Raw genomic sequence first — 14,563 nt, forward strand, 5'->3', positions numbered from 1 at the left:
AGGGTATTATTCAGTCACTATGTGGTTATGGTGTGGCGGTATTATTCAGTAACAGTATGGGGGTATTATTCAGTCACTATGTGGTTATGGTGCGGCAGTATTATTCAGTAACAGTATGGGAGTATTATTCAGTCACTATGTGGTTATGGTGTGGTGGTATTATTCAGTAACAGTATGGGGGTATTATTCAGTCACTATGTAGTTATGGTGTGGAGGTATTAGTCAGTAACAGTATGGTGGTATTATTCAGTCACTATGTGGTTATGGTGTGGTGGTATTATTCAGTAACTGTTTGGGGGTATTATTCAGTCACTATGTGGTTATGGTGTGGAGGTATTATTCAGTAACTGTTTGGGGGTATTATTCAGTCACTATGTGGTTATGGTGTGGTGGTATTAATCAGTAACAGTATGGGGGTATCACTCAGTCACTATGTGGTTATGGTGTGGCGGTATTATTCAGTAACAGTATGGGGGGTATTATTCAGTCACTATGTGGTTATGGTGTGGTGGTATTATTCAGTATCAGTATGGGGATATTATTCAGTCACTATGTGGTTATGGTGTGGCGGTATTATTTAGTAAATGTATGGGGGTATTATTCAGTCACTATGTGGTTATGGTGTGGAGGTATTATTCAGTAACAGTATGGGTTGTATTATTTAGTCACTATGTGGTTATGGTGTGGCGGTATTATTCAGTAACATTATGGGGGTATTATTCAGTCACTATATTGTTATGGTGTGGCGGTATTATTCAGTATAAGTATGGAGGTATTATTCAGTCACTATGTGGTTATGGTGTGGTGGTATTATTCAGTAACAGTATGGGGGTATTATTCAGTCACTATGTGGTTATGGTGTGGTGGTATTATTCAGTAACAGTATGGAGGTATTATTCAGTCACTATGTGGTTATGGTGTGGCAGTATTATTCAGTAACAATATAGGGGTATTATTCAGTCACTATGTGGTTATAGTGTGGAGGTATTATTCAGTAACAGTATGGGGGGTATTATTAAGTCACTATGTGGTTATGGTGTGGTGGTATTATTCAGTAACAGTATGGGGGTATTATTCAGTCACTATGTGGTTATGGTGTGGTGGTATTATTCAGTAACAGTATGGGGGTATTATTCAGTCACTATGTGGTTATGGTGTGGAGGTATTATTCAGTAACAGTATGGGGGGTATTATTCAGTCACTATGTGGTTATGGTGTGGTGGTATTATTCAGTAACAGTATGGTGGTATTATTCAGTCACTATGTGGTCATGGTGTGGCGGTATTATTCAGTAACAGTATGGTGGTATTATTCAGTCACTATGTGGTTATGGTGTGGCGGTATTATTCAGTAACAGTATGGGGGCATTATTCAGTCACTATGTGGTTATGGTGTGGCGGTATTATTCAGTAACAGTATGGGGGCATTATTCAGTCACTATGTGGTCATGGTGTGGCGGTATTATTCAGTAACAGTATGGTGGTATTATTCAGTCACTATGTGGTTATGGTGTGGCGGTATTATTCAGTAACAGTATGGGGGCATTATTCAGTCACTATGTGGTTATGGTGTGGCGGTATTATTCAGTAACAGTATGGGGGCATTATTCAGTCACTATGTGGTTATGGTGTGGTGGTATTATGCAGTATCAGTATTGGGGTATTATTCAGTAACAGTATGGGGGGTATTATTAAGTCACTATGTGGTTATGGTGTGGCGGTATTATTCAGTAACTGTATGTGGGTATTATTCAGTCACTACGTGGTTATGGTGTGGCGGTATTATTCAGTAACAGTATGGGGGTATTATACAGTCACTATGTGGTTATGGTGTGGCGGTATTATTCAGTAACAGTATAGGGTATTATTCAGTCACTATGTGGTTATGGTGTGGCGGTATTATTCAGTAACAGTATGGGGGTATTATTCAGTCACTATGTGGTTATGGTGCGGCAGTATTATTCAGTAACAGTATGGGAGTATTATTCAGTCACTATGTGGTTATGGTGTGGTGGTATTATTCAGTAACAGTATGGGGGTATTATTCAGTCACTATGTAGTTATGGTGTGGAGGTATTAGTCAGTAACAGTATGGTGGTATTATTCAGTCACTATGTGGTTATGGTGTGGTGGTATTATTCAGTAACTGTTTGGGGGTATTATTCAGTCACTATGTGGTTATGGTGTGGTGGTATTAATCAGTAACAGTATGGGGGTATCACTCAGTCACTATGTGGTTATGGTGTGGCGGTATTATTCAGTAACAGTATGGGGGGTATTATTCAGTCACTATGTGGTTATGGTGTGGTGGTATTATTCAGTATCAGTATGGGGATATTATTCAGTCACTATGTGGTTATGGTGTGGCGGTATTATTTAGTAACTGTATGGGGGTATTATTCAGTCACTATGTGGTTATGGTGTGGAGGTATTATTCAGTAACAGTATGGGTTGTATTATTTAGTCACTATGTGGTTATGGTGTGGCGGTATTATTCAGTAACATTATGGGGGTATTATTCAGTCACTATATTGTTATGGTGTGGCGGTATTATTCAGTATAAGTATGGAGGTATTATTCAGTCACTATGTGGTTATGGTGTGGTGGTATTATTCAGTAACAGTATGGGGGTATTATTCAGTCACTATGTGGTTATGGTGTGGTGGTATTATTCAGTAACAGTATGGAGGTATTATTCAGTCACTATGTGGTTATGGTGTGGCAGTATTATTCAGTAACAATATAGGGGTATTATTCAGTCACTATGTGGTTATAGTGTGGAGGTATTATTCAGTAACAGTATGGGGGGTATTATTAAGTCACTATGTGGTTATGGTGTGGTGGTATTATTCAGTAACAGTATGGGGGTATTATTCAGTCACTATGTGGTTATGGTGTGGTGGTATTATTCAGTAACAGTATGGGGGTATTATTCAGTCACTATGTGGTTATGGTGTGGAGGTATTATTCAGTAACAGTATGGGGGGTATTATTCAGTCACTATGTGGTTATGGTGTGGTGGTATTATTCAGTAACAGTATGGTGGTATTATTCAGTCACTATGTGGTCATGGTGTGGCGGTATTATTCAGTAACAGTATGGTGGTATTATTCAGTCACTACGTGGTTATGGTGTGGCGGTATTATTCAGTAACAGTATGGGGGCATTATTCAGTCACTATGTGGTTATGGTGTGGCGGTATTATTCAGTAACAGTATGGGGGCATTATTCAGTCACTATGTGGTTATGGTGTGGCGGTATTATTCAGTAACAGTATGGGGGTATTATTCAGTAACAGTATGGGGGTTATTATTCAGTCACTATGTGGTTATGGTGTGGCGGTATTATTCAGTAACAGTATGGGGGCATTATTCAGTCACTATGTGGTTATGGTGTGGCGGTATTATTCAGTAACAGTATGGGGGTATTATTCAGTCACTATGTGGTTATGATGTGGCGGTATTATTCAGTAACAGTATGCTGGTATTATTCAGTCACTATGTGGTTATGATGTGGCGGTATTATTCAGTAACAGTATGCTGGTATTATTCAGTCACTATGTGGTTATGGTGTGGCGGTATTATTCAGTAACAGTATGGGGGTATTATTCAGTCACTATGTGGTTATGGTGTGGCGGTATTATTCAGTAATAGTATGGGGGTATTATTCAGTCTATGTGGTTATGGTGTGGCTGTATTATTTTGACCTGATAATGTATTATTACTGGTAATATTGGTCTTATCATACGGAGTTGTGCTTAGTAACAGTATGCAGGTAATATTTAATCTGGTATAGTGGTGTATATAGTGGTATATATAGTGGTGTATATAGTGGTATGATGTAATAATTGTATATAGATCATTTTTTTGTGTGAGAGGGGGGACATATTCTTTGGGACTTCCAACACTCCTAGACGCACTAGAAATCAGCGATGCAGTTCTCTTTACACCGCCTTCCGAATTGACTTTATTATTGTTATAATAATTCAGCATTTGGGACCCCACTTTTAACTTTTCCCAGGGGCCACACTATGTCTAAAACTGGCCCTACCCATAGGTGACGCACAGCCGCCAGTAACAATTCATGGGCCCGGTAATTTGTTAGCCGGAGCTCCAGGAATGGTGATGATAAAATGACTGGGAATGTCGATGGTTTGTCTGCGCGCACATCCCACTCTGCGGTTTTGCCCGAGCGTTCCGGCCTGGCGTAATATCAAGGAATCTTTTATATTTTCAGTTACCCTCTGCGGCTGTTCTTTATGTGACAAAACATTTTACGCAATGAGGAAGCTGCTTAGTAAATAATTAATATTACTCGGAATCATCTAAGAATCATTTTTCTTATTTACAGTTCTGTAGAAAAAAGTTTTACAAGAAAAAGTTCCTTTCCAGCTCTAGAATTTTTTTTTCATAGTGTTTAGAACTGAGATAGACGTCTGAGTACGGCGCTCGGCTATTGCCGTCAGTCCCATAGACATTGAATGTATCGGCAGGCGCATGCTTCACCGCCACTCATTTCAAGCTTCTCACTGCAAAGTGGGGGCTCAGGACGCCCATTCTAGTGATTGGTGGGGGTTCGATCAGACACTTACCCTGTGAGTACATGATAATTGTCTGGAAAATACCCCTTAACATTTTTGGCATGTATCTTAGGCTCTGTTCACATCTGCGTCGGAGGCTTTGTTAGGCTGGATTCACACGAGCGTGTTCGGTCCGTAATGGACGGAACGTATTTCGGCCGCAAGTCCCGGACTTGGTGGTGGATGTGGTCCCCGAGATGGTGGGGGATGTGGTCCCCGGGAGGGGTGGGGAATGTAGTTCCCAGGAGGGGTGGTGTTTGTGGTCCCTGGGAGGAGTGGTGGATGTGGTCCCGGGAGGGTGGTGGATGTGGTCCCGGGAGGGTGGTGGATGTGGTCCCTGGGAGGAGTGGTGGATGTGGTCCTGGGAGGGTGGTGGATGTGGTCCCGGGAGGGTGGTGTTTGTGGTCCCTGGGAGGAGTGGTGGATGTGGTCCCGGGAGGGTGGTGGATGTGGCCCCGGGAGGGTGGTGGATGTGGCCCCGGGAGGGTGGTGGATGTGGTCCCGGGAGGGTGGTGGATGTGGTCCCCGGGAGATTGGTGGATGTGGTCCCCGGGGGGGTGGTGGATGTGGTCCCCGGGAGGGTGGTGGATGTGGTCCCCGGGAGATTGGTGGATGTGGTCCCCGGGGGGGTGGTGGATGTGGTCCCCGGGAGGGTGCTGTATGTGGTCCTCAGGAGGGTGGTGGATGTGGTCCCCGGGAGGGTGGTGGATGTGGTCCCCGGAAGGGTGGTGGAGCCCCGGGAGGGTGGTGGATGTGGTCCCCGGGAGAGTGGTGGATGTGGTCCCCGGGAGGTTGGTGGATGTGGTCCCTGGGAGGGTGGTGGAGCCCCGGGAGGGTGGTGGATGTGGTCCCCTGGAGGGTGGTGGATGTGGTCCCCGGAAGGTTGGTGGATGTGGTCCCCGGAAGGGTGGTGGATGTGGTCCCGGTGAGGGTGGTGGATGTGGTCCCCGGGAGGGTGGTGGAGCCCTGGGAGGGTGGTGGATGTGGTCCCCGGGAGGGTGGTGGATGTGGTCCCCGGGAGGGTGGTGGAGCCCAGGGAGGGTGGTGGATGTGGTCCCCGGGAGAGTGGTGGATATGGTCCCCGGGAGGGTGGTGGATGTGGTCCCCGGGAGGGTGGTGGAGCCCCGGGAGGGTGCTGTATGTGGTCCTCGGGAGGGTGGTGGAGCCCCGGGAGGATGGTGGATGTGGTCCCCGGGAGGGTGGTGGATGTGGTCCTTGGGAGGGTGGTGGATGGGGTCCCCCGGAGGGTGGTGGATGTGGTCCCCGGGAGGGTGGTGGATGTGGTCTCCGGGAGGGTGGTGGATGTGGTCCCCGGGAGGGTGGTGGAGCCCCGGGAGGGTGGTGGATGTGGCCCCAGGAGGGTGGTGGAGCCCCGGGAGGGTGGTGGATGTGGTCCCTGGGAGGGTGGTGGAGCCCCGGGAGGGTGGTGGATGTGGTCCCCAGGAGGTGGATGTGGTCCCCGGGAGGGTGGTGGATGTGGTCCCCGGGAGGTGGATGTGATCCCCGGGAGGGTGGTGGATGTGGTCCCCGGGAGGGTGGTGGATGTGGTCCCCGGGAGGGTGGTGGAGCCCTGGGAGGGTGGTGGATGTGGTCCCCGGGAGGGTGGTGGATGTGGTCCCCGGGAGGGTGGTGGATGTGGTCCCCGGGAGGGTCGTTGATGTGGTCCCCGGGAGGGTGGTGGATGTGGTCCCCGGGAGGGTGGTGGATGTGGTCCCGGGAGGGTGGTGGATGTGGTCCCTGGTAGGGTGGTGGATGTGGTCCCCGGGAGGGTGGTGGAGCCCCGGGAGGGTGGTGGATGTGGTCCCCTTGAGGGTGGTGGATGTGGTCCCCGGGAGGGTGGTGGATGTGGTCCCCGGGAGGGTGGTGGATGTGGTCCCCGGGAGGGTGGTGGAGCCCCGGGAGGGTGGTGGATGTGGTCCCCGGGAGGGTGGTGGATGTGGTCCCCGGGAGGTTGGTGGATGTGGTCCCGGGGAGGGTGGTGGATGTGGTCCCCGGGAGGGTGGTGGAGCCCCGGGAGGGTGGTGGATGTGGTCCCCGGGAGGGTGGTGGATGTGGTCCCCGGGAGGGTGGTGGAGCCCCGGGAGGGTGGTGGATGTGGTCCCCGGGAGAGTGGTGGATATGGTCCCCGGGAGGGTGGTGGATGTGGTCCCCGGGAGGGTGGTGGAGCCCCGGGAGGGTGCTGTATGTGGTCCTCGGGAGGGTGGTGGAGCCCCGGGAGGATGGTGGATGTGGTCCCCGGGAGGGTGGTGGATGTGGTCCTTGGGAGGGTGGTGGATGTGGTCCCCCGGAGGGTGGTGGATGTGGTCCCCGGGAGGGTGGTGGATGTGGTCTCCGGGAGGGTGGTGGATGTGGTCCCCGGGAGGGTGGTGGAGCCCCCGGGAGGGTGGTGGATGTGGCCCCAGGAGGGTGGTGGAGCCCCGGGAGGGTGGTGGATGTGGTCCCTGGGAGGGTGGTGGAGCCCCGGGAGGGTGGTGGATGTGGTCCCCGGGAGGTGGATGTGGTCCCCGGGAGGGTGGTGGATGTGGTCCCCGGGAGGGTGGTGGATGTGGTCCCCGGGAGGGTGGTGGATGTGGTCCCTGGGAGGGTGGTGGATGTGGTCCCCGGGAGGGTGGTGGATGTGGTCCCCGGGAGGGTGGTTGATGTGGTCCCTGGGAGGGTGGGGGATGTGGTCCCCGGGAGGGTGGTGGATGTGGTCCCCGGGAGGGTGGTGGATGTGGTCCCCGGGAGGTTGGTGGATGTGGTCCCCGGGAGGGTGGTGGAGCCCCGGGAGGGTGGTGGATGTGGTCCCCGGGAGGGTGGTGGATGTGGTCCCCGGGAGGGTGGTGGATGTGGTCCCCGGGAGGGTGGTGGATGTGGTCCCCAGGAGGGTGGTGGAGCCCCGGGAGGGTGGTGGATGTGGTCCCCGGGAGGGTGGTGGATGTGGTCCCCGGGAGGGTGGTGGATGTGGTCCCCGGGAGAGTGGTGGATGTGGTCCCCGGGAGGGTGGTGGATGTGGTCCCCGGGAGGGTGGTGGAGCCCCGGGAGGGTGGTGGATGTGGTCCCCGGGAGGGTGGTGGATGTGGTCCCCGGGAGATTGGTGGATGTGGTCCCCGGGGGGGTGGTGGATGTGGTCCCCGGGAGGGTGGTGGATGTGGTCCCCGGGAGATTGGTGGATGTGGTCCCCGGGGGGGTGGTGGATGTGGTCCCCGGGAGGGTGCTGTATGTGGTCCTCAGGAGGGTGGTGGATGTGGTCCCAGATAGGGTGGTGGAGCCCCGGGAGGGTGGTGGATGTGGTCCCCGGGAGGGTGGTGGATGTGGTCCCCGGGGGGGTGGTGGATGTGGTCCCCGGGAGGGTGCTGTATGTGGTCCTCAGGAGGGTGGTGGATGTGGTCCCCGATAGGGTGGTGGAGCCCCGGGAGGGTGGTGGATGTGGTCCCCGGGAGGGTGGTGGATGTGGTCTCCGGGAGGGTGGTGGAGCCCCGGGAGGGTGCTGGATGTTGTCCGCGGGAGGGTGGTGGATGTGGTCCCCGGGAGGGTGGTGGATGTGGTCCCCGGGAGGGTGGTGGATGTTGTCCCCGGGAGGGTGCTGGATGTGGTCCCCGGGAGGGTGCTGTATGTGGTCTTCGGGAGGGTGGTGGAGCCCCGGGAGGGTGGTGGAGCCCCTGGAGGGTGGTGCATGTGGTCCCCGGGAGGGTGGTGGAGCCCCGGGAGGGTGGTGGATGTGGTCCCCGAAAGGGTGGTGGATGTGGTCCCCGGGAGGGTGGTTGCTGTGGTCCCCGGGATGGTGGTGGATGTGGTCCCCCGGGAGGGTGTATGTGGTCCCCGGGAGGGTGGTGGATGTGGTCCCCGGGAGAGTGGTGGATGTGGTCCCCGGGAGGGTGGTGGATGTGGTCCTTGGGAGGGTGGTGGATGTGGTCCCCCGGAGGGTGGTGGATGTGGTCCCCCGGAGGGTGGTGGATGTGGTCCCCGGGAGAGTGGTGGATGTGGTCCCCGGGAGGGTGGTGGATGTGGTCCCTGGGAGGGTGGTGGAGCCCCGGGAGGGTGGTGGATGTGGTCCCCCGGAGGGTGGTGGATGTGGTCCCCGGGAGGTTGGTGGATGTGGTCCCCGGGAGGGTGGTGGATGTGGTCCCAGGGAGGGTGGTGGATGTGGTCCCCGGGAGGGTGGTGGATGTGGTCCCCGGGAGGGTGGTGGAGCCCCGGGAGGGTGGTGGATGTGGTCCCCGGGAGAGTGGTGGATATGGTCCCCGGGAGGGTGGTGGATGTGGTCCCCGGGAGGGTGGTGGAGCCCCGGGAGGGTGCTGTACGTGGTCCTCGGGAGGGTGGTGGAGCCCCGGGAGGATGGTGGATGTGGTCCCCGGGAGGGTGGTGGATGTGGTCCTTGGGAGGGTGGTGGATGGGGTCCCCCGGAGGGTGGTGGATGTGGTCCCCGGGAGGGTGGTGGATGTGGTCTCCGGGAGGGTGGTGGAGCCCCAGGAGGGTGGTGGATGTGGCCCCAGGAGGGTGGTGGAGCCCCGGGAGGGTGGTGGATGTGGTCCCTGGGAGGGTGGTGGAGCCCCGGGAGGGTGGTGGATGTGGTCCCCAGGAGGTGGATGTGGTCCCCGGGAGGGTGGTGGATGTGGTCCCCGGGAGGTGGATGTGATCCCCGGGAGGGTGGTGGATGTGGTCCCCGGGAGGGTGGTGGATGTGGTCCCCGGGAGGGTGGTGGAGCCCCGGGAGGGTGGTGGATGTGGTCCCCGGGAGGGTGGTGGATGTGGTCCCCGGGAGGGTCGTTGATGTGGTCCCCGGGAGGGTGGTGGATGTGGTCCCCGGGAGGGTGGTGGATGTGGTCCCGGGAGAGTGGTGGATGTGGTCCCTGGGAGGGTGGTGGATGTGGTCCCCGGGAGGGTGGTGGAGCCCCGGGAGGGTGGTGGATGTGGTCCCCTGGAGGGTGGTGGATGTGGTCCCCGGGAGGGTGGTGGATGTGGTCCCCGTGAGGGTGGTGGAGCCCCGGGAGGGTGGTGGATGTGGTCCCCGGGAGGGTGGTGGATGTGGTCCCCGGGAGATTGGTGGATGTGGTCCCCGGGGGGGTGGTGGATGTGGTCCCCGAGAGGGTGGTGGATGTGGTCCCCGGGAGATTGGTGGATGTGGTCCCCGGGGGGGTGGTGGATGTGGTCCCCGGGAGGGTGCTGTATGTGGTCCTCAGGAAAGTGGTGGATGTGGTCCCCGATAGGGTGGTGGATGTGGTCCCCGGGAGGGTGGTGGATGTGGTCTCCGGGAGGGTGGTGGAGCCCCGGGAGGGTGCTGGATGTGGTCCGCGGGAGGGTGGTGGATGTGGTCCCCGGGAGGGTGGTGGATGTGGTCCCCGGGAGGGTGGTGGATGTTGTCCCCGGGAGGGTGCTGGATGTGGTCCCCGGGAGGGTGCTGTATGTGGTCTTCGGGAGGGTGGTGGATGTGGTCTCCGGGAGGGTGGTGGAGCCCCGGGAGGGTGGTGGAGCCCCTGGAGGGTGGTGCATGTGGTCCCCGGGAGGGTGGTGGAGCCCCGGGAGGGTGGTGGATGTGGTCCCCGAAAGGGTGGTGGATGTGGTCCCCGGGAGGGTGGTTGCTGTGGTCCCCGGGATGGTGGTGGATGTGGTCCCCCGGGAGGGTGTATGTGGTCCCCGGGAGGGTGGTGGATGTGGTCCCCGGGAGAGTGGTGGATGTGGTCCCCGGGAGGGTGGTGGATGTGGTCCTTGGGAGGGTGGTGGATGTGGTCCCCCGGAGGGTGGTGGATGTGGTCCCCCGGAGGGTGGTGGATGTGGTCCCCGGGAGAGTGGTGGATGTGGTCCCCGGGAGGGTGGTGGATGTGGTCCCTGGGAGGGTGGTGGAGCCCCGGGAGGGTGGTGGATGTGGTCCCCCGGAGGGTGGTGGATGTGGTCCCCGGGAGGTTGGTGGATGTGGTCCCCGGGAGGGTGTTGGATGTGGTCCCAGGGAGGGTGGTGGATGTGGTCCCCGGGAGGGTGGTGGATGTGGTCCCCGGGAGGGTGGTGGAGCCCCGGGAGGGTGGTGGATGTGGTCCCCGGGAGAGTGGTGGATATGGTCCCCGGGAGGGTGGTGGATGTGGTCCCCGGGAGGGTGGTGGAGCCCCGGGAGGGTGCTGTACGTGGTCCTCGGGAGGGTGGTGGAGCCCCGGGAGGATGGTGGATGTGGTCCCCGGGAGGGTGGTGGATGTGGTCCTTGGGAGGGTGGTGGATGGGGTCCCCCGGAGGGTGGTGGAGCCCCGGGAGGGTGGTGGATGTGGTCCCCGGGAGGGTGGTGGATGTGGTCCCCGGGAGATTGGTGGATGTGGTCCCCGGGGGGGTGGTGGATGTGGTCCCCGAGAGGGTGGTGGATGTGGTCCCCGGGAGATTGGTGGATGTGGTCCCCGGGGGGGTGGTGGATGTGGTCCCCGGGAGGGTGCTGTATGTGGTCCCCGGGAGATTGGTGGATGTGGTCCCCGGGAGGGTGGTGGATGTTGTCCCCGGGAGGGTGCTGGATGTGGTCCCCGGGAGGGTGCTGTATGTGGTCTTCGGGAGGGTGGTGGATGTGGTCTCCGGGAGGGTGGTGGAGCCCCGGGAGGGTGGTGGAGCCCCTGGAGGGTGGTGCATGTGGTCCCCGGGAGGGTGGTGGAGCCCCGGGAGGGTGGTGGATGTGGTCCCCGAAAGGGTGGTGGATGTGGTCCCCGGGAGGGTGGTTGCTGTGGTCCCCGGGATGGTGGTGGATGTGGTCCCCCGGGAGGGTGTATGTGGTCCCCGGGAGGGTGGTGGATGTGGTCCCCGGGAGAGTGGTGGATGTGGTCCCCGGGAGGGTGGTGGATGTGGTCCTTGGGAGGGTGGTGGATGTGGTCCCCCGGAGGGTGGTGGATGTGGTCCCCCGGAGGGTGGTGGATGTGGTCCCCCGGAGAGTGGTGGATGTGGTCCCCGGGAGGGTGGTGGATGTGGTCCCTGGGAGGGTGGTGGAGCCCCGGGAGGGTGGTGGATGTGGTCCCCCGGAGGGTGGTGGATGTGGTCCCCGGGAGGTTGGTGGATGTGGTCCCCGGGAGGGTGGTGGATGTGGTCCCAGGGAGGGTGGTGGATGTGGTCCCCGGGAGGGTGGTGGATGTGGTCCCCGGGAGGGTGGTGGAGCCCCGGGAGGGTGGTGGATGTGGTCCCCGGGAGAGTGGTGGATATGGTCCCCGGGAGGGTGGTGGATGTGGTCCCCGGGAGGGTGGTGGAGCCCCGGGAGGGTGCTGTACGTGGTCCTCGGGAGGGTGGTGGAGCCCCGGGAGGATGGTGGATGTGGTCCCCGGGAGGGTGGTGGATGTGGTCCTTGGGAGGGTGGTGGATGGGGTCCCCCGGAGGGTGGTGGATGTGGTCCCCGGGAGGGTGGTGGATGTGGTCTCCGGGAGGGTGGTGGAGCCCCAGGAGGGTGGTGGATGTGGCCCCAGGAGGGTGGTGGAGCCCCGGGAGGGTGGTGGATGTGGTCCCTGGGAGGGTGGTGGAGCCCCGGGAGGGTGGTGGATGTGGTCCCCAGGAGGTGGATGTGGTCCCCGGGAGGGTGGTGGATGTGGTCCCCGGGAGGTGGATGTGATCCCCGGGAGGGTGGTGGATGTGGTCCCCGGGAGGGTGGTGGATGTGGTCCCCGGGAGGGTGGTGGAGCCCCGGGAGGGTGGTGGATGTGGTCCCCGGGAGGGTGGTGGATGTGGTCCCCGGGAGGGTCGTTGATGTGGTCCCCGGGAGGGTGGTGGATGTGGTCCCCGGGAGGGTGGTGGATGTGGTCCCGGGAGAGTGGTGGATGTGGTCCCTGGGAGGGTGGTGGATGTGGTCCCCGGGAGGGTGGTGGAGCCCCGGGAGGGTGGTGGATGTGGTCCCCTGGAGGGTGGTGGATGTGGTCCCCGGGAGGGTGGTGGATGTGGTCCCCGTGAGGGTGGTGGAGCCCCGGGAGGGTGGTGGATGTGGTCCCCGGGAGGGTGGTGGATGTGGTCCCCGGGAGATTGGTGGATGTGGTCCCCGGGGGGGTGGTGGATGTGGTCCCCGAGAGGGTGGTGGATGTGGTCCCCGGGAGATTGGTGGATGTGGTCCCCGGGGGGGTGGTGGATGTGGTCCCCGGGAGGGTGCTGTATGTGGTCCTCAGGAAAGTGGTGGATGTGGTCCCCGATAGGGTGGTGGATGTGGTCCCCGGGAGGGTGGTGGATGTGGTCTCCGGGAGGGTGGTGGAGCCCCGGGAGGGTGCTGGATGTGGTCCGCGGGAGGGTGCTGGATGTGGTCCGCGGGAGGGTGGTGGATGTGGTCCCCGGGAGGGTGCTGGATGTGGTCCCCGGGAGGGTGCTGGATGTGGTCCCCGGGAGGGTGCTGTATGTGGTCCTCGGGAGGGTGGTGGATGTGGTCTCCGGGAGGGTGGTGGAGCCCCAAGAGGGTGGTGGAGCCCCTGGAGGGTGGTGCATGTGGTCCCCGGGAGGGTGGTGGATGTGGTCTCCGGGAGGGTGGTGGAGCCCCGGGAGGGTGGTGGATGTGGTCCCCGAAAGGGTGGTGGATGTGGTCCCCGGGAGGGTGGTGGCTGTGGTCCCCGGGAGGGTGGTGGCTGTGGTCCCCGGGAGGGTGGTGGATGTGGTCCCCGGGAGGGTGTATGTGGTCCCCGGGAGAGTGGTGGATGTGGTCCCCGGGAGGGTGGTGGATGTGGTCCTTGGGAGGGTGGTGGATGTGGTCCCCCGGAGGGTGGTGGATGTGGTCCCCCGGAGGGTGGTGGATGTGGTCCCCGGGAGGGTGGTGAATGTGGTCTCCGGGAGGGTGGTGAATGTGGTCCCCGGGAGGGTGGTGGAGCCCCGGGAGGGTGGTGGATGTGGTCCCCAGGAGGGTGGTGGAGCCCCAGGAGGGTGGTGGATGTGGTCCCTGGGAAGGTGGTGGAGCCCCGGGAGGGTGGTGGATGTGGTCCCCGGGAGGGTGGTGGATGTGGTCCCCGGGAGGGTGGTGGAGCCCCGGGAGGGTGGTGGATGTGGTCCCCGGGAGGGTGGTGGATGTGGTCCCCGGGAGGGTGGTTGATGTGGTCCCCGGGAGGGTGGTGGATGTGGTCCCCGGGAGGGTGGCGGATGTGGTCCCCGGGAGGGTGCTGTATGTGGTCCTCGGGAGGGTGGTGGATGTGGTCTCCGGGAGGGTGGTGGATGTGGTCCCCGGGAGGGTGGTGGATGTGGTCCCCGGGAGGGTGGTGGAGCCCCGGGAGGGTGGTGGATGTGGTCCCCGGGAGAGTGGTGGATGTGGTCCCCGGGAGGGTGGTGGATGTGGTCCCCGGGAGGGTGGTGGATGTGGTCCCCGGGAGGGTGGTGAATGTGGTCCCCGGTAGGGTGGTGGAGCCCTGGAGGGTGGTGGATGTGGTCCCAGGGAGGGTGGTGGATGTGGTCTCCGGGAGGGTGGTGGAGCCCCGGGAGGGTGCTGGATGTGGTCCGCGGGAGGGTGGTGGATGTGGTCCCCGGGAGGGTGGTGGATGTGGTCCCCGGGAGGGTGCTGGATGTGGTCCCCGGGAGGGTGCTGTATGTGGTCCTCGGGAGGGTGGTGGAGCCCCGGGAGGGTGGTGGAGCCCCGGGAGGGTGGTGCATGTGGTCCCCGGGAGGCTGGTGGATGTGGTCTCCGGGAGGGTGGTGGAGCCCCGGGAGGGTGGTGGATGTGGTCCCCGAAAGGGTGGTGGATGTGGTCCCCGGGAGGATGGTGGATGTGGTCTCCGGGAGGGTGGTGGAGCCCCGGGAGGGTGGTGGATGTGGTCCCCGGAAGGGTGGTGGATGTGGTCCCCGGGAGGGTGTTGGCTGTGGTCCCCGGGAGGGTGTTGGCTGTGGTCCCCGGGAGGGTGGTGGATGTGGTCCCCGGGAGGGTGCTGTATGTGGTCCTCGGGAGGGTGGTGGATGTGGTCCCCGGGAGGGTGGTGGATGTGGTCCACGGGAGGGTGGTGGATGTGGTCCCCGGGAGGGTGGTGGATGTGGTCCACGGGAGGGTGGTGGATGTGGTCCCCGGGAGGGTGGTGGATGTGGTCCCCGGGAGGGTGGTGG

Source organism: Rhinoderma darwinii, chromosome 2, assembly GCF_050947455.1.
Source record: "Rhinoderma darwinii isolate aRhiDar2 chromosome 2, aRhiDar2.hap1, whole genome shotgun sequence".
In the NCBI taxonomy this organism is placed as follows: domain Eukaryota; kingdom Metazoa; phylum Chordata; class Amphibia; order Anura; family Rhinodermatidae; genus Rhinoderma; species Rhinoderma darwinii.